The sequence below is a fragment of the Molossus molossus genome, unplaced genomic scaffold (assembly GCF_014108415.1).
Source record: "Molossus molossus isolate mMolMol1 unplaced genomic scaffold, mMolMol1.p scaffold_m16_p_1, whole genome shotgun sequence".
Classification (NCBI taxonomy): domain Eukaryota; kingdom Metazoa; phylum Chordata; class Mammalia; order Chiroptera; family Molossidae; genus Molossus; species Molossus molossus.
Window position 1 is genome coordinate 187,092,177 of NW_023425344.1, and position 20,716 is coordinate 187,112,892.

At 38.9% G+C, this 20,716-nt stretch overlaps 1 protein-coding gene across 1 annotated transcript in view; it reads right to left on the minus strand.

Annotated features, from left to right (window-relative positions):
- The window catches only part of FBN1 (fibrillin 1), a 298,186-nt gene extending 281,688 nt beyond the window's left edge, over nucleotides 1-16,498 (minus strand). Inside the window, exon 1 of the mRNA XM_036261442.1 lies at nucleotides 16,458-16,498. The gene's annotated coding sequence lies outside the window, so the exon portion shown is untranslated. The remainder of the gene's footprint in view (nucleotides 1-16,457) is intronic.
- Between the last annotated feature and the right edge of the window lie 4,218 nt (nucleotides 16,499-20,716).

The following is a 20,716-nucleotide window of genomic DNA, read 5'->3' on the forward strand; positions in this document are numbered from 1 at the left end:
CATTGTTTGCAGATTACATAATACTGTGTATAGAGAACCCTAAAGATTCCACAAAAAAACTACTAGAACTGACAAATAAATTTAGTAAAGTAGCAAGATACAAAATAAATATCTAAAAATCAGTTGCATTTTTATACACTAATACTGAACTATCTGAAAGGGAAACTAAGAAAACAATCCCATTTACAATTGCATCAAAAAAATAAAATACCTATGAATAAATTTCACCAAAGATGTAAAAGATATGTACTCAAAAAGTTATAAGACATCAAAGAAAGAAACTGAAGAAAATACAAAGAAGTGGAAGCATATACCATGTTCATGGATAGGAATAATTAACATCATTAAAATGTCCATACTGTCCAAAGCAATCTATAGATTCAATGTAATTCCTATCAAGATATCAATGGCAGACTTCCAGTCAAGATGGTGGCGTAGGTAAACACGGTATCGCGTCCTCCCACAACCACATCAAAGTTACAACTAAACTACAGAACAACCATCATTCAGAACTGCCTGAAATCAAGCTGAATGGAAGTCCTACAACTAAAGTATTAAAGCAGCAGCCACATCCAGACTGGTAGGAGGGGCGGAGGCAGACAGGCTGGTCCCACACCCACGTGTCGCGGATAAAAATCAGGAGGATACCTCACCTGGGAAGGTCCTCCCTGAGGACTGAGGGGTCCCCGTCCCACATCGGGTGCCCCACTCAGGGTTCCACTGCCAGGAGAAGAAGTCCCCATAACTTCTGGCTGGAAAAACCAGTGGGAACTGAGGCTCAGGGAAGCTGATGTGGCTGGAGCCCCAGGCAGCTCCTTAAAGGGCCCGTGCAGGGACTTATCGGACTTTCTCCCTCTAAGCTTGGAGGGGAGGCAGCTCGAGGGGCGCCAGAGACATACAGGGAAGAACTGAGCTGTTTGGCACTGGAGCAAGGGCTGGAGAGGGGGCTTTCTCTGGGACAAATGTGCTGTCAGAGGCCTTTGTTCCTTTGGTGAGCCCTTCCCTGGGGCGGCAGACAGTCGCTATATCTGGGACTCCAGCAACCTGGCTCACACTGGTTGCCCCACCCTGGTGATTCCCTGAGGCCCTGCCCCACCCAACTTTCAAGCCCACCCAAGCTGTTGCCACTTGCTTAACCATAGGATTGGCCTGTCTTGGATCCTGCTTCAGGTTTCCTAAATTCTTTCAAACAAGCAGCATCTGGTCTCAGATAGCTCCATACCTCTCATTGAGTAATACACAGAAACAAACACAGGGAGGCAGCCAAAATGAGGAGACAAAGAAACAGGTCCCAAATGAAAGAACAGAACAAAACCCCAAGAAAAGAACTAAGCAAAATGGAGATAAGCAACCTAACAGATGCTGAGTTCAAAATACTGCTTATAAGGATGCTCAATGAACTTAGTGAGGGCCTCAAGAACATAAAAAAGGACCAGTCAAAAATGATGCATGCACAGTCAGAAATGAAGGAGGCATTAACTGAAATAAAGAATAATTTACACAGATTCAATAGTAGAGTACATAAATCCAAGAAGCAAACCATTGATTTGGAATATAAGGAAGCAAAAAATGCCCAATCAGAACACCAAAAAGAGAAAAGAATCCAAAAAAATGAGGATAGTGTAAGGAGCCTCTGGGACAACTTCAAGTGTGCCAACATTCACATCTTGGGGGTGCCGGAAGGAGGAGAGAGAACAAGAAATCGAAAACCTGTTTGAAACAATAATGGCAGAAAACTTTCCTAACTTGGTGAAGGAAACAGACATACAAGTCCAGGAAGCACAGAGAGTCCCAAACAAGATGAACCCCAAGAGGCCCACACCAAGACACATCATCATCAAAATGCAAAAGGTTCAAGACAAAGCGAGAATCTTAAAAGCAGCAAGAGAAAGGCAGCTAGTTACCTACAAGGGAGTTCCCATAAGGCTGTCAGCTGATTTCTCAAAAGAAACTTTGCAGGCCAGAAGGGAGTGGCAAGAAATATTCAGAGTGATGAAAAGCAAGAACCTACAACCAAGATTACTCAATCCTACAAAGCTGTCATGTAGAAACAATGGCCATATAAAGAGTTTCCCAGGCAAGAAAAAGCTAAAGGAGTTCATCACCACCAAATCGTTATTATATGAAATATTAAAGGGTCTTTTTGAAGAAAAAGATAAAATATATGAACAAACAAAATGGTAATAAATACATATCTATTGACAATTGAAGCTACAAACAAATGAACAAGCAGAATAGAAACATTCTCATAGATACAAAGAAATTTTGTTGGTTGCCAGATGGGAGAGGGGTTGGGGGAATGGGTGAAAAAGGTGAAGGGATTAAGAAGTACAAATTTGTTGCTAGACTGACAAACCTCAAATGGAAAGGGGGTGGGAAGAAATAAACCAAAGAACTTATATGCATAACCAATGGACACAGACAATAGTGTGGGAAAAGTTGGGAGGGGGGCGGGAGTGGGGAGGAGGGGGTCAATGGGGGAAAATGAGGAACATCTGTAATACATTCAACAATAAAGATTTAAAAATAAATAAATAAATAAATAAATAAGAAAGACATCAATGGCATATTTCACAGAACTAGAAAAAATATTACAAAATGTTATATGGAACCACAAAGGCCCCCAAATAGCCACAGCAATCTCAAGAAAGAAGAACAAAGTTGGAAGAATCACACTACCTAATATCAAACTATACTACAAGTCCATAGTAATCAAAACAGCATGGTACTAGCATAAAAGCAGACATATAGATCAATGGAACAAAATAGAGAGCCCAGAAAGAAAACCATGCCTTTCTAGTCAATTAATATTTGACAAAAGGAACAAGAACATACAATGGGATAAATATAGTCTATTCAATAAATGATGTTGGGAAAATTAGACAGAGACACATACACAAAAATTAAACTAGACCACTTTCTTATTCTTACACCATACACAAGAATAAACTCAAAATAGATTAAAGACTTAAATGTTGGACTCAAAACCATAAAAATCCTAGAAGAAAACAGAGCCAGTAAAATCTCGGACATTTTGCGCAGCAATATTTTTTCTGATATATCTTTTTGGGCGAGGGAAACAAAAGAAAAAATAAACAGCCCTGGCCGATTTGGCTCAGCAGTTGGAGGGATGGCCTGCGGACTAGAGAGTCCCGGGTTCGGTTCCTGCTAGGGGCACGTACAAAAAAAGAAAGAGAGAGAGAGAGAGAGAAAGAAAGAAAGAAAGAAAGAAAGAAAGAAAGAAAGAAAGAAAGAAAGAAAGAAAGAAAGAAAGAAAGAAAGAAAGAAAGAAAGAGACTACATCAAACTAAAAAGTTTTTGTACATCAAAGGAAACCATCAACAAAATGAAAAGATAACCCACTAAATGGAAGAACATATTCACCAATACTAATCTGATAAGGGGTTAATATCCAAAATTTATAAAGAACTTACAAAACTTAACACCAAAAACCAAACAATCCAATTAAAAAATGGGCAAAGGACCTGAAGAGACACTTCTTCGAAGAGAACATACAGATGACCAATAGACATATGAAAAGATGTTCAGTGTCACAAATCATCAGAGAAATGCAAATTAAAACCACAATGAGATATCACCTCACACCTGTCAGAATGGCTATCATCAATCAATGAACAAACAACAAGCGTTGGAGAGGGTGTGGGGAAAAGGGAACCCTTGTGTACTGTCGGTGGGAATGCGGACTGGTGCGGCCAGCATGGAAAGCAGCATGGAGTTAACTCAAAGAATCAAAAATATAACTGCCCTACGACCCAGCAATTTTACCTCTGGGAATACATCTGAAAAAACCCCAAACACTAATTTGAAATAATATATGCACCCCTATGTTCATAGCAGTGCTATTTACAATAGCCAGGATTTGGAAGCAGCCTGAGTTCCATCAGTAGTAGATGAATGGATAAAAAAGTGGTGGTACATTTACACAATGAAATAATACTGGCCTTAAAAAAGAAGCAAATCTTACCTTTTGTGACGGCATGGACAAACCTGAAGCGTATTATACCAAATGAAATAAGTCAGTCGGAGCAAGACAAGTACCATATGATTTCACTCATATGTGGGATCTAATGAACAAAATAAACTAACAAACAAAAATAGAAACAGACTCAGATACAGAGAACAGACTGACAGCTGTCAGTGGGGACGGAGTAGGAGGGCTTGGTGAAAAAGGTGAAGGGATTAAGCAAAAAAAAAAAAGAGCCCAACCAAACAAAACCTCATAGACAGACAACAGGATGGTGATTACCAGAGAGAAAGGGTGGTTGGAGGAGGTAGAAGAGGGTAAAGTGGGGATAAATGGTGATGGAAGGAGACTTGGCTTGGAGTGGTGAACACACAATATAATATATAGATGATGTATTATAAAATTGTACACCTGAAACCTATATAATTTTATTAACAAATGTCACCCCAATAAATTCAATTAAAAATTTTTTAAAAAGAAAGTTGGAACTGAGTCAGACACCACATGCTCTAGATTTTAGATGGGCGGCTACAAACGAGGTCTTCAACACATGTCATGTGTCTCCCTGACATCGGCCAGGCCCGGGGTTTCGTTGCCTGGTCACCAGCTTGCCCGCAGAGAGGCAGCCGTGCCCATGATGGCAGCCGCCTCCCTTGGATTGTGGCTACGGCAGCAAGTATATCCCTGAACTAGTGATGGCCTCTGACTCCTGCTTCCGTGCAGTACTTTTGAAAGCATCTAGTTCCCTGTGTTAAATCCCTTTCTTCCTAAATTGTTCAGTCATGTCTGGAGCCATGTTTACCTAAAGCAGACCCTGATATAAGGATTTGTGTGCAAGTGATTTATTAAGGAAATGCTTCCCAGAGAAACCACTGAGAGGGTGAAGGAAGTGGAACTGGGAAAGAGCAGTTTTAGTCCTAGTTCCAGCCTCATCCAGAGCCCACAGAAGTGCTCATCCCAGAAAAATTAAATTACCCCAGGAAGTAAATTACACCTCAGAGGTTGACCTAAGTTGAGACAAGGGAGCTGGGCTTTCAAAATCTTACACTATCATCCGGCCAGTGTGGCTCAGTGGTTGAGCACTGACCCATGCGCCAAGAGGTCACCAGTTCAATTCCCAGTCAGGGCACATGCCCAGGTTGTGGGCCCGATCCCCAGTAGGGGCGTGCAGGAGGCGGCCAGTCGATGTTCTCTCTCATCGATGTTTCTATCTCTCTCTCCTTTTCATTTCCTCTCTCTCTAAAATCAATAAAGGAAAAAAACAATTTTTTTTAAAAAACCTCACACCATGTTCCACTGGCTACAGGCTACACCTTCAGGGAACTGGGGGTGCCCTACGCTTGCAGACGGAGGCTCCAGGAACCCCAGGGCAGTCTTGTGGAGAGAAGCAGGGGGTTAAAAGCAAAGGCCTGCAGAAACTGGGGGAGGGCACACAGAAATATGAGAAGGGATCCCAGGGGAACAGTGAGGACTGGGTCCTCCACAGGGTGATTTCTGTAACAGCCAACCCCTAACAGATAATGATCAGCAACAAAGTTCACAAGTTGCTGGTTACTCACTGTCAGGTGGGCTATAAGGTACCCCTACTAAAAATGCTATTCAAGTTGAATCTGCAACTAAACTAGGTTTGTTTCCAGAATTCTCATCATATATGTAATTGGGATTAAGCAAAGGCCTAGATTCAACCCTTCAGACGTCAGATTTTCTACCTCAGATACAGGATTTTGTTGAGACGTATTGGCTTTCTTTTTTCTTTTTCATAGGCATCTAGCAAGAAAAAAAGAAGAAGAAGAAAACCTGACATCTGCAGTTGAATGGGATCTTGGCATCCTAGCACATGGTGGAAGGGATGCAGCCCTATTAACCTCAACTGTTTACAGAGTGGGTGCACCACTAGGCCCCCTGGTGGTTTCTTCTGGGAACGTGCAAAGAAGTATTTCTGAGGGGGGGAGGGAGGGAAGGGGGGGGAGAGAGAGAGAGAGAGAGAGAGAGAGAGAGAGAGAGAGAGAGAGAGACTGAATAGTTTAAGTTTAGTGAGGATTTAGTTACTGTTCCACAATACTTATTTCTCCCAGAGTATTTTTCTTTCTTCAAATCATCAATTTGACAAGCATGGTTTGCCACAGGTCATTAATAAGTCATTACTAATTCCCTTCCCTTCTCCAAACCTTTCATTTAAAAACCTAGCAAAATTGGATAAATAGGATTTTAAACGTTAGAGGTAACGAGAAGAAAGTAATTTTATTACTGATAGAGGAACTGAAATTCTTTTTTCTTTTCTGATAAAATTTTCACATCCAGTCTTTAGCTGACAAAGCTGTGATTAGCAGCAAAAATATCAACTGGGACCCCAGCAACCTATATGAAGACTGTAACTGGAATATAATGCCATAGTTGGATTTGGGTAGGGGTATCTTTTTACTATTGGTAATATCATTACAAGGATTGTCACTTGTAGCTAGGCATCCTGGATCATTAGTGCCTGTCTGTCTCATTAGAAACCACGACCTCCCAGGTAGCCACTCGGTAGGGGGACCCCTGAGCTTTCTCCCCAGGGCAGCCTAGGGAGAGAACTCACATGCAGGTGCATGCATGACTGTTATACCTGTTGATACCTGGTGGCAAAATTGCTGTCTTTCCCCAAGTGATAAATATTATATTCCTTATATTCCCATGGACAAGGGAAGCGTGGGGGTGGGGGGTTGAAACAATATTCAAGGTGTCTTTTGATTTATACAAGCCTGAGTCTTTGTTCTCTGTGCAAAAGTCCACTCAGAGAACTAGCACCTGCTCTCACTTTCTTCTTTAACTAAACTAAAACATTAAGGCAACATTATCAACCAAGAAGGAGGCTACCGGGGACTTCTTTTCCCATTCTTTGTATCCTGGCAATTCCATCAGCATTTCTTGAACTGATTTTCCATTATCACTTTCTAGTTTTATAATTCTCCTCTATAATATTATATTAACTGCTCAGGGTATTATTCCTGAAACCCAGCCTATAAAAATTCTTGCATTTTACTGATCCATAAGGCGAATATGCTTTTGATTGAATATCAAGGGATTTATTTTCAGAAAGTAATACTATCCCAGGCCACAAAAAATAAAACTCAAGTTCTCAAAATTGTAAAGGCCATATTCTCTAACCACAGTGCCATAAAATTGGAAGTTTATAACTAAAGGACAAGTAAAAAAAGACCCTTAAAAATAAGAATTCATTTTTTAATATAATTTTTAGTGAAACAAGAAATAAAAGAGGCTAAAATTACCAATTTAGATATAACAAGATGCAACAAGAATGACAGGTATACCTTATAATGTGAGGTTCTGCCAAAGCTGAACTGAGGGGAAAATGCATAATCTTAATACATTTTTAATTACATTTAAAAATAACACCAATGAAAAAAGAAGATAAAGAAAATAGATCTTCTTTAATATAAAATTTATATATACGTAAAATATTTAGGCAGAGATTGTTTGAAAAGACCAATAAAAGAGACAAACTAACTAAACACACACACTCATACACGAAGGCAACAAGTAAAAACATTAAAATTAACAAAGAACCAGGCCATTGCGGCTCACTGGTTGAGCATCAACCCACGCACCAAGAGGTCATCAGTTCGATTCCTGGTCAGGGCGCATGCCCAGGTTGTGGGCCTGATCCCCAGTGGGAGGCATGCAGGAGGCGGCCAGTCAATGTTCTCTCTCATTGATGTTTGTATCTCTCTCTCTAAAATCATAAAGAAAACAAATTAACAAAGAAAGGCCCTGGCCAGTGTGTGGCTCAGTTGGTTGAAACTTTATCCTGTGCACCAAAGGGTCATGGGCTCAGTTCCCAGTCAGACCACATACCCAGGTTGCAGGTTCAATCCCTAGGCAGGGCTTGAACAGGGAGGCAACGGATCAATGTTTCTTTCTCTCTTCCTCTCCCTTCCGATCTCTCTAAAATCAGTGGAAACATATGCTTGGGTGAGGATAAAAGAAAAATTTTAAAAGGAGGTAATACTACAGATAAGAAGGAAAAATAGAACATTCACGAGAGAATGCCATATGAAACTATCACAATAAATTTTAAAATCTCCTTGTAAAGGATAATTTTATAAAGAAATATAACTGTGTTACTTCACCACTGCCACATAACAAACTCAGTAGTTTAAAACAGTAAGCATTTAGTATTATTCACGAGCCCGTGTGTCCGCTGAGTGTCTCTGCCCGTCTTGCTGGGCTCGCTCATCCGTTTACAGTCAGCTGCAGGTTAATTGGGCAACTCTGCTAACCTGGTCTGGGATCTTGCATGTTTTGGTAGATGACTGGCTACAGGCTGGTCTAGGATGGTCTTGACGCGACACTGCATTTCCCTCCACGTGCTCTCCTTCCCCAGCAGGCTAGCTCTAGCGTAATCCCATGGAGGTGGCAGGGTTCCCTGGGCAAGAGCAGAATTACACAAGGCCAGGTGGGGCCCCAGCTAGGTTATGACACACTGTCGTTTCTATCAGAATTACAAGGTCAGCCCAGATTCAAGATGAGAAGAAAGAGAATCCACATCTTGATGGAAGAGCTGCAAAACCACACTGGGAAGTGCATGGATACAAGGGGGCCATTAATTAGATCCATCCATGTAACCAACCTACCACAAAAACTCAGAAAATCTGCATATACCATGAGAGACACTGAACGGGCTGTCAAAGAACTACTAAAATATGTGTCAAACCCGATGTGTTCAAACCACTACTAATTACCAGCAAGTTCTTTCAAATACTTGAAGGACAGAGAATTTCTGTGCTATAGAGAATCCAGGGCATAGAGAAACTAGAAAAGACTTGGATTCATTCTACAAAGCTGGCATAATGCTGATACTGACATGTCAAAGAAAACTAGAGATCAATGTGATTTGGGACTATAGGTCCAAAATAGTAAATGAAATACTAGCAAATACGATAAAGAAGAATGTCCAGCCGGTGTGGCTCAGTGGATTGAGCGTTGTCCCATGGACTGAGAGGTCCCAGTTCCATTCCCTGTCAGGGTACATGCCTGGGTTGCGGGCTCGATCCCCAGCATGGAATGTGCAGGAGGCAGTCAATTGATGTTTCTCTGTCATATAGATGTTTCTCTCTCTCTCTCCCTTCTTCTCTTGCTAAAATATAAAAAATATACATTAAAAAAGAAAAAGATACAGAAGAACACATGGAATGTATTCATGGAGTTGTTTCTTTTAGGAATTCAAAGATAGTTTAATATAAAAGAACTATTAATATTATTTATCATATCAATCAAAATAAAAATATATTTCTTATCATCTTAAATGCTAAAAAGGTATTTAGCAAACATATATGCACCCAATATAGGAGAAATGAAATACATTAAAAATCTTCTGGAGGACTTCAAAGGAGAAATCAACAGCAATACAATCATAGCAGGGGATTTCAACACCCCGCTGACATTACTGGATAGATCCTCTACACAAAAAATTAACAAGAAAACACAGACTCTAAAGGAAGCACTAAATCAAATGCATTTAATAGATATCTACAGAGAATTACACCTCAAAACTGCAGAATTCACATTCTTCTTAAGTGCACATGGGACATTCTCAAATGTTAGGGCACAAACTAAGTCTCTACAAGTTCAAGAAGATCGAAATCATATCAAGCATCTTCTCAGATCACAATGGCATGCAACTAGAAATCAACTGCAACAAGAACATGCAAAAACATTTGAAAACATGGAGGCTAAATAGCATGTTATTAAACAATGAATGGGTTACCATGGAGATCAAGGAAAAAATTAAAAACTTCCTGTAAACCAATGAAAATGAACACACAACAACACAAACTCGATGGGATGCAGCAAAAGCAGTTCTGAGAGGGAAGTTCATAGCACTACAGGCATACCTCAAAAAACAAGAAAAATTTCTAATAGACTATCTAACCTCACAACTTAAAGAACTAGAAAGTAAATGAAAAGCAAGTAGAATGAAGGAAATAGTAAAGATCAGAGCAGAAATAAATGGCATGGAGACCAAAAAAAAACAATTCAAAGGATCAATGAAACAAAGAGCTGGTTCTTTGAAATGATAAACAAGATTGATGGACCCTTAGCTAGACTCACCAAGAAACAAAGAGAGAGAAGCCAAATACACAAAATCAGAAATGAAAGAGGAGAAGTAACAGCTGACACCACAGAAATACAAAGGATTGTTAACAAATATTATGAACAATTATATGGCAACAAATTGGACAATCTAGGCAAAATGGACAAATTCCTAGAAACACAGTCTCCCAAAACTGAACCTGGAAGAGATAGAAAACTTGAACAGACCAATAACAACTAAGGAAATTGAAAATGTAATCAAGACTCTCCCAGCAAACAAAAAAGCCCAGGCCCCAACAACTTCACAGGGGAGTTTTACCGAACATTCAAAGAAGAACTAACACCCATTCTCCTCAAACTATTTCAAAAATTCAAGAAGGAAGACTTCCAAACTTGTTTAATGAGGCCAGCATAATTCTAATTCCAAAACCAGAAAAAGACACTACAAAGAAAGAAAACTACAGGCCAATATCCCTGATGAACATAGATGCCAAAATTCTAAACAAAATACCAGCAAATCAAATCCAGCAATACATCAAAAAAATTATTCACCATGACCAAGCGGAATTCATCCCAGGGATGCAAGGCTGGTACAATATTTGCAAATCAATAAATCTGATTCACCACATAAACAAAATGAAAGATAAAAATCATATGATCATATCAATAGATGCTGAAAAAGCATTTGACAATATCCAGCACTTGTTTCTGATAAAAATGCTCAGCAATTTGGGAATAGAGGGATCATATCTCGATCTAATAAAGGCCATATATGAAAGACTTACAGCCAACATCATACGCAATGGACAAAAATTTAAAGCATTTCCCTGAAGAACAGGAACAAGACAAAGATGCCCACTTTCGCCACTCTTATTTAACATAGTACTGAAAGTCTTAGCCACAGCAATAAGACATGAAGAAAAAATAAAAGTGATCCAAATTGGAAAGGAGGAAGTGAAACTGTCATTATTCACAGATGACATGATATTATACTTAGAAAATCTCAAAGACTCCATCAAAAATCTACTAGACTTAATAAATGAATTTGGCAAAGTAGCAGGATACAAAACTAACATCAAGAAATTGATTGCATTCTTGTACACCAATGATGAACTCACAGAAAGAGAAACTAAAAAAACAATCCCATTTACCATCACAGCAAAAAAATTAAGATGCCTAGGAATAAACTTAACCAAAGAAATAAAGGACCTATTTGCCAAAAACCACAGGACATTGAAAAAAGAAATAGAGGAAGATATAAAAAAGTGGAAGTACTTGTTCATGGATTGGAAGAATTAACATCATTAAAATGTCCATACTACCCAAAGCAATCTATAGATTCAATGCAATCCCCATCAAAATACCAATGACATAATTCACTGAACTAGAACAAATACTTTAAAAGTTCACATGGAACCAAAAAAGACCCTGAATAGCCACAGCAATCTTGAAAAACAAGGACAAAGTAGGCGGGATCACAATATCAGATATCAGGTTATACTACAAAGCTACTGTAATCAAAACAGCCTGGTACTGGCACAAGAACAGGCACACAGATTAGTGGAATAAAACAGAGAACCCAGAAATGAACCCAAAACATTATGCTCAATTAATATTTGACAAAGGTGGCAAAAGGATACAATGGAGTAAAGACAGCCTCTTTAATGAATGGTGTTGAGAAAAATTGGACAGCTACATGCAAAAAAAAAATGAAACTAGACCATCAACTTACACCCTACACAAGAATAAACTCAAAATGGATAAAAGACTTAAATATGACTCATGAATCCATAAAAATTTTAGAAGAAACTGTAGGCAACAAAATTTCAGACATCATGCGCAGCAGACTTTTCACTGATACATCACCTAAGGTAACAGAAACAAAGCAGAAAACGAACACATGGGACTACATCAAACTAAAAAGCTTCTGCACAGAAAAAGAAACAACCACCAAAATGGAAAGGCAACCCACTGTATGGGAGAGCATAATTGCCAATGATACATCAGATAAGGGGTTAATTTTCAAAATATATAGAGTGCTCATACAGCTCAACAAAAGGAAGACAAAAAACCCAATTAAAAAATGGGCAGAGGAACTAACTAGACACATCTTCAAACAGGACATACAAATGGCTAAGAGACATATGAAGAAATGCTCAACATCACTAATCATCAGAGAGATGCAAATTAAAACAACAATGAGGTATCACCTCACACCTGTCAGAATGGCCGCCATCAACAAATCATCAAACAACAAGTGTTGGCGAGAGTGTGGAGAAAAGGGGACTCTAGTGCACTGCTGGTGGGAATGCAGACTGGTGCAGCCACTGTGGTAAACAATATGGTGTTACCTCAAAAAATTAAAAATTGAACTTCCATTTGACCCAGTGATCCTACTTCTAGGAATATACCCTAAGAAGCCTGAAGCACCAATCAGGAAGAATATATGTACCCCACAGAACTTATATGCATGTGTGCATGAACAATGGACAGGGACAACAAAGCTGGTGACAGGGCAGGGAGGGAGGGCGAAGGGGAAATCAGTGGGGGGAAAAGGAGAAACATCTGTAACAAAAGTAAATAAATTAATGAAAAAAAAAGAAATCAGCTTTTTACTAATTTATACATAAATTCAGTAGGTTCTTTGTATTCCAATATTAGTCCATTATAAATTGCAATACAGAACAACAAAAAATATAAAATACCTAGGAATAACCTTAAGGAATATATAAAACCTATATAAAGAAAACAGAAGCAATACAAGTTAAAAAAAAAAACAAAAAAACATTAAAAATTAAAAGGACAGATGTAGTATGTCTGAAATTGAAAAAGTAAATACTGCCCTGGCCGGTTTGGCTCAGCGGTTAGAGCGTCGGCCTGCGGTCCGGAGAGACCCAGGTTCAGTTCCCGCTAAGGGCATGTACCTCCGTTGCAGTTTGTCCCCGGCCCTGGTTGGTTGTGCGGGTGGCAGCCACTCGATGTGTCCCTTTCACATCGATGTTTCTCTCTCTTTCTCTCTCCCTCTCTCTCCCTCCCACTCTATCTGTACAAAAAATGGAAAAAATGTCCTCGGGTGAGGATAAAAAAAAGAAAGTAAGTACTGCAGCCCTGGCCAGTTTGGCTCAGCGGTTAGAGTGTCAGCCTGCAGACCAGAGAGCCCCGAGTTTGGTTCCTGCTAAGGGCACATACCTAGGTTGTCGTTTGTCCCAGGCACTGGTTGGGGTCGTGTGGGTGGCGACCAGTTGGCATGTCTCTCTCACATCGATGTTTCTCTCTCTCTCTTTCTCCCTCTCTCCCTCCCGCTCTATCTGAAAATAAATGCAAAAATGTCCTCCGGTAAGGATTTAAAAAAAAAAGGAAACACTAGAAAAATGGCGATTTACCTAAATTCCACAGAATTCCAATGCCATCTAAAAATTTAACCAAATAACTAAAATTGTTATCTGGAAAAAATGTTAAAAAGTCATGCACCAGGGTGGAAACCACAAAAGAACACATCTTCATGTCAAAAAGAGAGAAGCCACCATAAATATTAAAAAGGTATACAACACATTCAGGAAAATATTTGCAAGATACATGACACAAGGATAATACCTAAAATTTAAGAAAATACAAATAACATTATTCAAACCTGCATCTTAGAAACCCAGTCTCCTATATGATATTTCTTAAAATTTTTAGAAAAGACTTCCTCTTTTCGACCTACCAACTCCACTCCAAACTTTCACTTGGGTTTTCTCCTGGATGACTTCTCCCATTTCAGAACAAGCATCTGATGTCCACATGTTTACAAAAAATCCCACCTCTAACATACATTCTCTCCTCCCTCAGCCCCACCCACCTCTAGGCCTCAGCAATTTCCAGAAGTCCTTTCCCCAACATGGAATGATTAAAAAACACAGTGCAGCCGTGGCCAGTTTGGCTCAGCGGTTAGAGTGTCAGCCTGCGGTCCAGAGAGACCCGGGTTCGGTTCCCGTTACCCGGTTGCAATTTGTTCCCGGCCCCAGTTGGGTCATGCAGGAGGCAGCCACTCTATGTGTCCCTTTCACATCAATGTTTCTCTCTTTCTCTTTCTCTTTCTCTTTCTCTTTCTCTTTCTCTTTCTCTTTCTCTTTCTCTTTCTCTCTCTCTCTGTCTCTCTCTCTCTCTCTTTCTCTCTCTCTCTCTCTGAACAAAAAAATGGAAAGATGTCCTTGGTTGAGGATTAAAAAAAAAAAAAAATACAGTGCAAGGTGGGTATCATTGCTCCATGCCCTCCCGTCCAGAGTCACACTAGTATGAGTTGAAGATAATGCTTCTTCCTCCTCATTCCTCCTGATGCCCTCAAATCTCAGCTCACACAGAGACATATACATTGGCAAAGATGAAACATAACGCCAAGATCGGGAAGGTGTGAGGTAATGGGCACTTTCATGCAATAACAGAGGGAAAGGTAAGCAGTTCTATTCTAGAGGGTCAATAGTCGCTAGGCATCAAAATGCATAAAAGTACGAATGCCCTTCGACTCAGAACATTTTTTTCTTGAGGAATGTATTCCAAATAAATAGTTGGACAAATGTTTATGGATCAGGAATGCTTGTTGCAATACGGTTTATAACAGCAATAACATACACACACACATACCATGGAATAGCATACAGCCATTAGATACCATGATGCAGCTCACTCGACATTAACTGACTGAGCATCAGAATCATCAGGGGAGGCTTCCAAAATTACACATCTTGGACTTCATCTCCTGAGAGTCTGATTGATTCAGTAAATCTGATATGTGCCTAGGAAGCAGAATTTTTCAAAACTTTCTAGGTAATTCTGATACAGAATTTACCTATCAGATTTTGAAGTTATCTGAATTATAATAGTGTATGATATTGGTACCAGAACTATAGACAGAATAAACTGTCCAGAAACATGTACATTTAAGAAATTACTCTGGGAACCAAGTAGGATTTTATACCTTTGGAGAAATGATGGTTTATCTAATATAAAGCACTGTGACCACCACCTGACTACTTGGAAGTAGTTCCAAGGACTAAAAACTAAATGTAAAAATAAAACCTTAAGAATGCTAAAACAACACACACACACACATACACACACACACACACACACACACACACACACACACACATAGTTATATACAAAAGTGGTTACCCACCCTGGCCGGTTTTGCTCAGTGGTTAGAGTATCAGCCCATGGACCAGAGAGACCCGGGTTTGGTTCCCGCTAAGGGCATGTACCTTGGTTGCAGTTTGTCCCTGGCCCTGGTTGGGGTCATGTGGGTGGCGGCCACTTGATGGTTCTCTCTCTTCCCTCCTCTCTCCCTTTCACTCTATCTGAAGATAAATGCAAAAATGTTCTCTAGTAAGGATTAAAAAAAAAATGGTTACCTAGTTTCCTCAAAAAATTAAAGATGGAACTGCCATTTGACCCAGTGATCCCACTTCTTGGAATATATCCTAAGAAACCTGAAACACCAATTTGAAAGAATATATGTACCCCCATGTTCATAGCAGCACTATTTACAATCACTAAGATCTGGAAACAAACAACCCAAGTACCCATCAGCAGATGAGTGGATAAAAAAGCTGTGGTACATTTACACAATGGAGTACTATGCAGCTATAAGAAAGCTCTCATATCCTTTGAGATGACATGGAGGGACCTGAAGAGTATTATACTGAGCAAAATAAGCCAGTCAGAGAAAGACAAGTATCACATGATCTCACTTATTTGGGGAACAAAATGAACAAAATAAGCTGTCGACCAACAGAGATCCAGAATCATGGAAGTACAGAACAGATTAACAAATCTCAGAGGGATGGGGGGTGGGAGGGGAGGGAAGAGATAAACCAAAGAACTTATATGCATATGTGCACAACCAATCCACAGGGACACTAGGCTGGGGAAGCGGGGGGGGGGGGGGTAGGAGTGGGGAGAAGGGGAAATGGAAAAAAAGGGGGACATCTGCAACACTTTCAACAATTAAAAAAAAAAATGGTTACCTAATCTTGGAGGAATATCCCTGCTTAGAACTTGTCCCTAATTAAAAAAAAAAAAAATCACCCTATGTACACCTGAATTCTCAGAATTTATATTCATAATTTCAAAACCACGAAATAATGTATTTAACACATTATACAATTTTTTCATTTGTTCAAAATTTATTTTTGAGTCAAAATGCAAGTAGTTAAACTTCCTTGGGTTATAGGGTTGGAAAAGCCTCCTTTTTCCAACTTAAAGTATTCCAACATGAAAGCTTACCACAGTAGGTAATAAGTTACAGCAGACGGGTATAAGTAACATACCCTACTTTCCTTGTACCTTCTGAGGGAAAGCAAGCTGATTAATTCCAAAGAAGTCAATCTGTTATACATACCTTCTTGCATTTCTTCACAATCATTCCAAAGAAGCAAAAAATACCTGAAAAGGAAAATACCTGAAATAAACACAGTTTAATAATGACTTCAAATATTACTCTGATGAAGGAATACCTTTCAGGTTCCAAGAATAAAAACATCTCTTTAAGCTCTGAATAAATGGTCTTTTATCCAGAGAAACAGATTTTTCATATATGCGCAAAACAAAAGCAACCTGTATAATCACCTCTGCTTCGGAGGCTCATGGTAAAGAAAACAGAAGAAACCTTAGCCCACCAGGGGCCCAATGGGTCACAGTTCCTAGCACGCCTCACAGAGTGGGGCATGTGCTGACGGTGGATGTAGAGGTAGAGTTGGTTGATAGTCTGTGGGTCCCCAAGGAAATCAACTCCCTCCAAGTTTGTCAGAGGCATTAAATGGGTTTAAAAATAGAAAGTGCTTAAAATATTCCTGACACATACACAGAAATCTCTAGGCACATGTTAGCATCAGCAGGGGAGAGGAAGTATCATGGACCACGTTTATGCCTTGTGGTTTCCTCTATCTATTGGAACAGATGGATATAACTTTGACCCTTCTCAAGAGTGGCCAGGATGCTACAATATTTACAGATGAAATACTTTATTATAATGTCAGGAATTTGCTTTAAAATGCTCCAGAAAGTAAAGGTGTGTAGGGGGGGGGGGGGGGAGCGGGGATAGATAAAACAATATACTAGTATATAGTTACACACCAATCATACTTTAACATTTCAAACATACTCAAAGTCAAAGTAGTGTATTACAATCTAGTTGCATCAGCAGCTTTATATTTACAAACCAGAGGCCTCATTTAATGGACAGGGAGATTACTAATTTCTCCTGGTGAAATCCCAGTCCCAAAAGGAGACAGTCTGCCCCCACCACCACCACCACCACCGAAATGTATCTTAGAACTTGTAATTTAGCTTTGTCACTTTATTCCAGCCTCAATTTAGGATTTTTCAATTAGAGTGGGACATCTTTACAGATGTACAGGAAGCTAATAATCCCCAACATTCTGATATTATTCCCTTCAAACACATTTAGAGAATCTATCAATTCCATCGAGTAAGCAATCCCTCACAACTTGCTCTCAGGAGCAAATCCAATCACCACAGCCTGTTTGTTAAGAATTTTTTAATTTGGATATTTATCTGTTTTCTCCACATAGCATACTTTCCAGTGTTGCTAAGCAACAAGTTGTGAACCCACCTAACAGGGTTCTAGAGATTATTAAGGCCAAGTCATTACTATTCTGAGAATTCCATGAGTTTCATTTTCTAAGACAGTGGCTATTAGGTGGAAAATAAGCTAAGACCCAAAGTCCCCAAATTACTATCTTTATTTCCCCTTCACTTTAATTTTAACCAGAGGTCATTCTCATTAAAAAGCCTCTGGGGTCCTTGATAAATATAAGTTTTATACTTGCTGAGAGATCCTTGGCCCTTTCCTGTGGCTGGCTCATGCCAGTCATCCAGCTGCTATCAATTAACATTCCATCAATTTCCCTGTCAGTTTGGGTTAGGCTTGATTGAGTCCCAGGTACAGTCTACTTGGCAACATTTTTATCTCACAATGTGCTTACCATAGACGAGTTAGAATCTTTCCTCAAGTTGCATTCAACAACAAAAACATTTATTGAGCACTTATTATGTGAAAGGCACTATTAATTTGGTCTCATTCCAATGATATAGACTCATTGTTCTAATTAGTATTGGCTAAAATAATTTTTTATAAAAGGAGATCATTAAACAATTATTCTGTTAGATCAAAAATCATCTTTTTGCCCTGGCCGGTTTGGCTCAGTGGTTGGAGTGTTGGCCTGCAGACCAGAGAGTCCCAGGTTCGGTTCCCGCTAGGGGCACGTACCAAAAAAAAAAAAAAAGAATCATCTTTTGGCCCTTGTTGAAAAATTACATGAATGACTGAAAGAAGAGGGATGGAGGGGCAAGAAAGAAAATAATAAAGAGACAAGAAAATGAAAAGAAAAGATCAAGGATAGAGCGGGAAGGAGGGAGGTCAATGGGGAAAAGGGAGACATCTGTAATACAAACACAGTTCTTTGCTGAGTAGCACACTTAAATTAAACATAGGATTCAACAATAAAAAATATAAATTAAAATTTTTAAAAAGATCAAGGACAAATGAAAAGAAAAACAGAATGACAAAAAAAGGAAATAGTGAAAAGGAATAAAAACAGGAAAGTCAACAGAGGGACAGAGAGGGAAAAAAAGTAAAAAATAATTAATAATGAAAGGAAGCAAAGTATTTATATTTTCTTCAATATGCTGAATTAAGTAGTCAGAAATTTTCAAAGTATCAGATAAAAAGATATATGCTATATATATTTCATACAGTGGGAGGTTTTACTGATGTACAGCCAGCTAATGATCCCCCAAAACTCTGAACTTACACCCCTCAAACCCATCTACAGTATCTTTCAATTCCAGTGAGTAAGCAATCCCTCGAGTCATTAAATAAATAGTTTATACAGCAAGAAGTTTAGAAAAATTCTCAGAGATCCCAAATCACAAGAAAGCATGACTTGGGCGAGTGAGCCAGCACTGAAGTCGAAGGCTGCAGTAGAAATATTTGTCAGTCCCTAGTGGCCTGCAGGAGAAGGGGCATAGGAGAAGGAGCACAGGGTGCATGCAGGGAGATCAGATCAGATACCCCCACATAGAGCAAGACCCCTGCAAGGTAACACTCTTAGTGGGCAAAATAGAAAACAAAGAAACAAAAGCCCCATAGAGAGAAATGATTAAAAAAAAAAAAAAAAAAAAAAATTTGCCTGTCTCAGACTTGCCTCAGGTAGAGGAAATAAAATTTCTCTCCTGAAATTTCTAGATTCACAACATGGCGTTAAATTTCTATTACGTTCAAAACCTTTTTTTCATTTAAAAGATTCTCAGGTTGGAAAGGCCCCCATACATGCTGCAAAAGCAAACACAGTTCTTTGCTGAGTAGCACACTTTAATTAAACATAGGATTCAGTAAATTCCTAAGATTAAAGTTTCAAGGCACTTGAGTTCTCATTAAAAATGTCACCAATCTTGAAGAAAGAATATGCTTCAGAATTATACCTACAAAAACTGGATATGTGTGTGTGTGGGGGGGGGGGGACAGGGCTAATATAAAACAATTTTGTTTAATATGCTTTAAAAATAAGAACTATCAAAAATATGGCAAGAAACACCCGGGCCGGTTTGGCTCAGCAGTTGGAGCATCGGCCTGCGGACCAGAGAGTCCCAGGTTCGGTTCCCGCTAGGGGCATATACAAAAAAAATATATATGGCAAGAAAATAAGAATATCAAAAGTAGCAAGAAATCATGTATTGAAAAGCACATAAAATGTTTAGAAACTAAAATTAGAAATTCAATGACAGATTAAACACAGCTGAAAAGAGACTTTGTGAAGTGAATAATAGGGCTAAAGGAATAACTATAATGTAATTCAGTAGATACAGATATAAAAAATATAAAATAGAACATGAATCGAGAAATTTGAACTATAGTTAATCAGAGTCCTAGTGAAGGAGGTAATGGGGAGATGCAATATTTTGAAGAGATTACAGCTGAAACTTTTCCAGAATCTATTAACCTTATGAATCTTCAGATTCAGGAACCCCAATGAATCCCAAGCAGAACAGATACAAACAAATCTTTACCTAGATACATTGTAATGAGACAGTAGAACATCAAGTTAAAAAGATGATGATCTTACAAATACAGTCCATTCCCCTCTCAGTATCCCACAAAAAAAGAGTAGCCAGGGAGTGAAATAACAGATTACTTTCAAAGAAACATCATTTAGACCAAAAGTGATTTCTCACCAACAATAAAAGCATGAAATGAGATGATGTCTCAAAGCACTGAATGAAATTGTCAATTTATAAATCTATATCCAGCAAGCTTTTCTTTTAACGTTGAAGTAAAAAAGAAATTTTTTTCAAAAAGTTAGCTATTGCCATCATCATCCTAAATATTTAGAAAAAAAATTTTTTAGACAAACCAAAGGAATTAACTTCCAATATACATCTACCAAAGCAACTTCTAAAACAAGTACATCAGGAAGAAAACAGTCTCAAAATGAAAGTCTGATATGCAAGAGGAAATACTACTGAGAAAAACAATAAGAATATAGATAAATCTCAACAAACAATAACAGCATAAAACAAAAGTAATATATAATTTGTGAGATTACCTTTTAAGTGAACTAAAATTCTGCACAGCAAAAA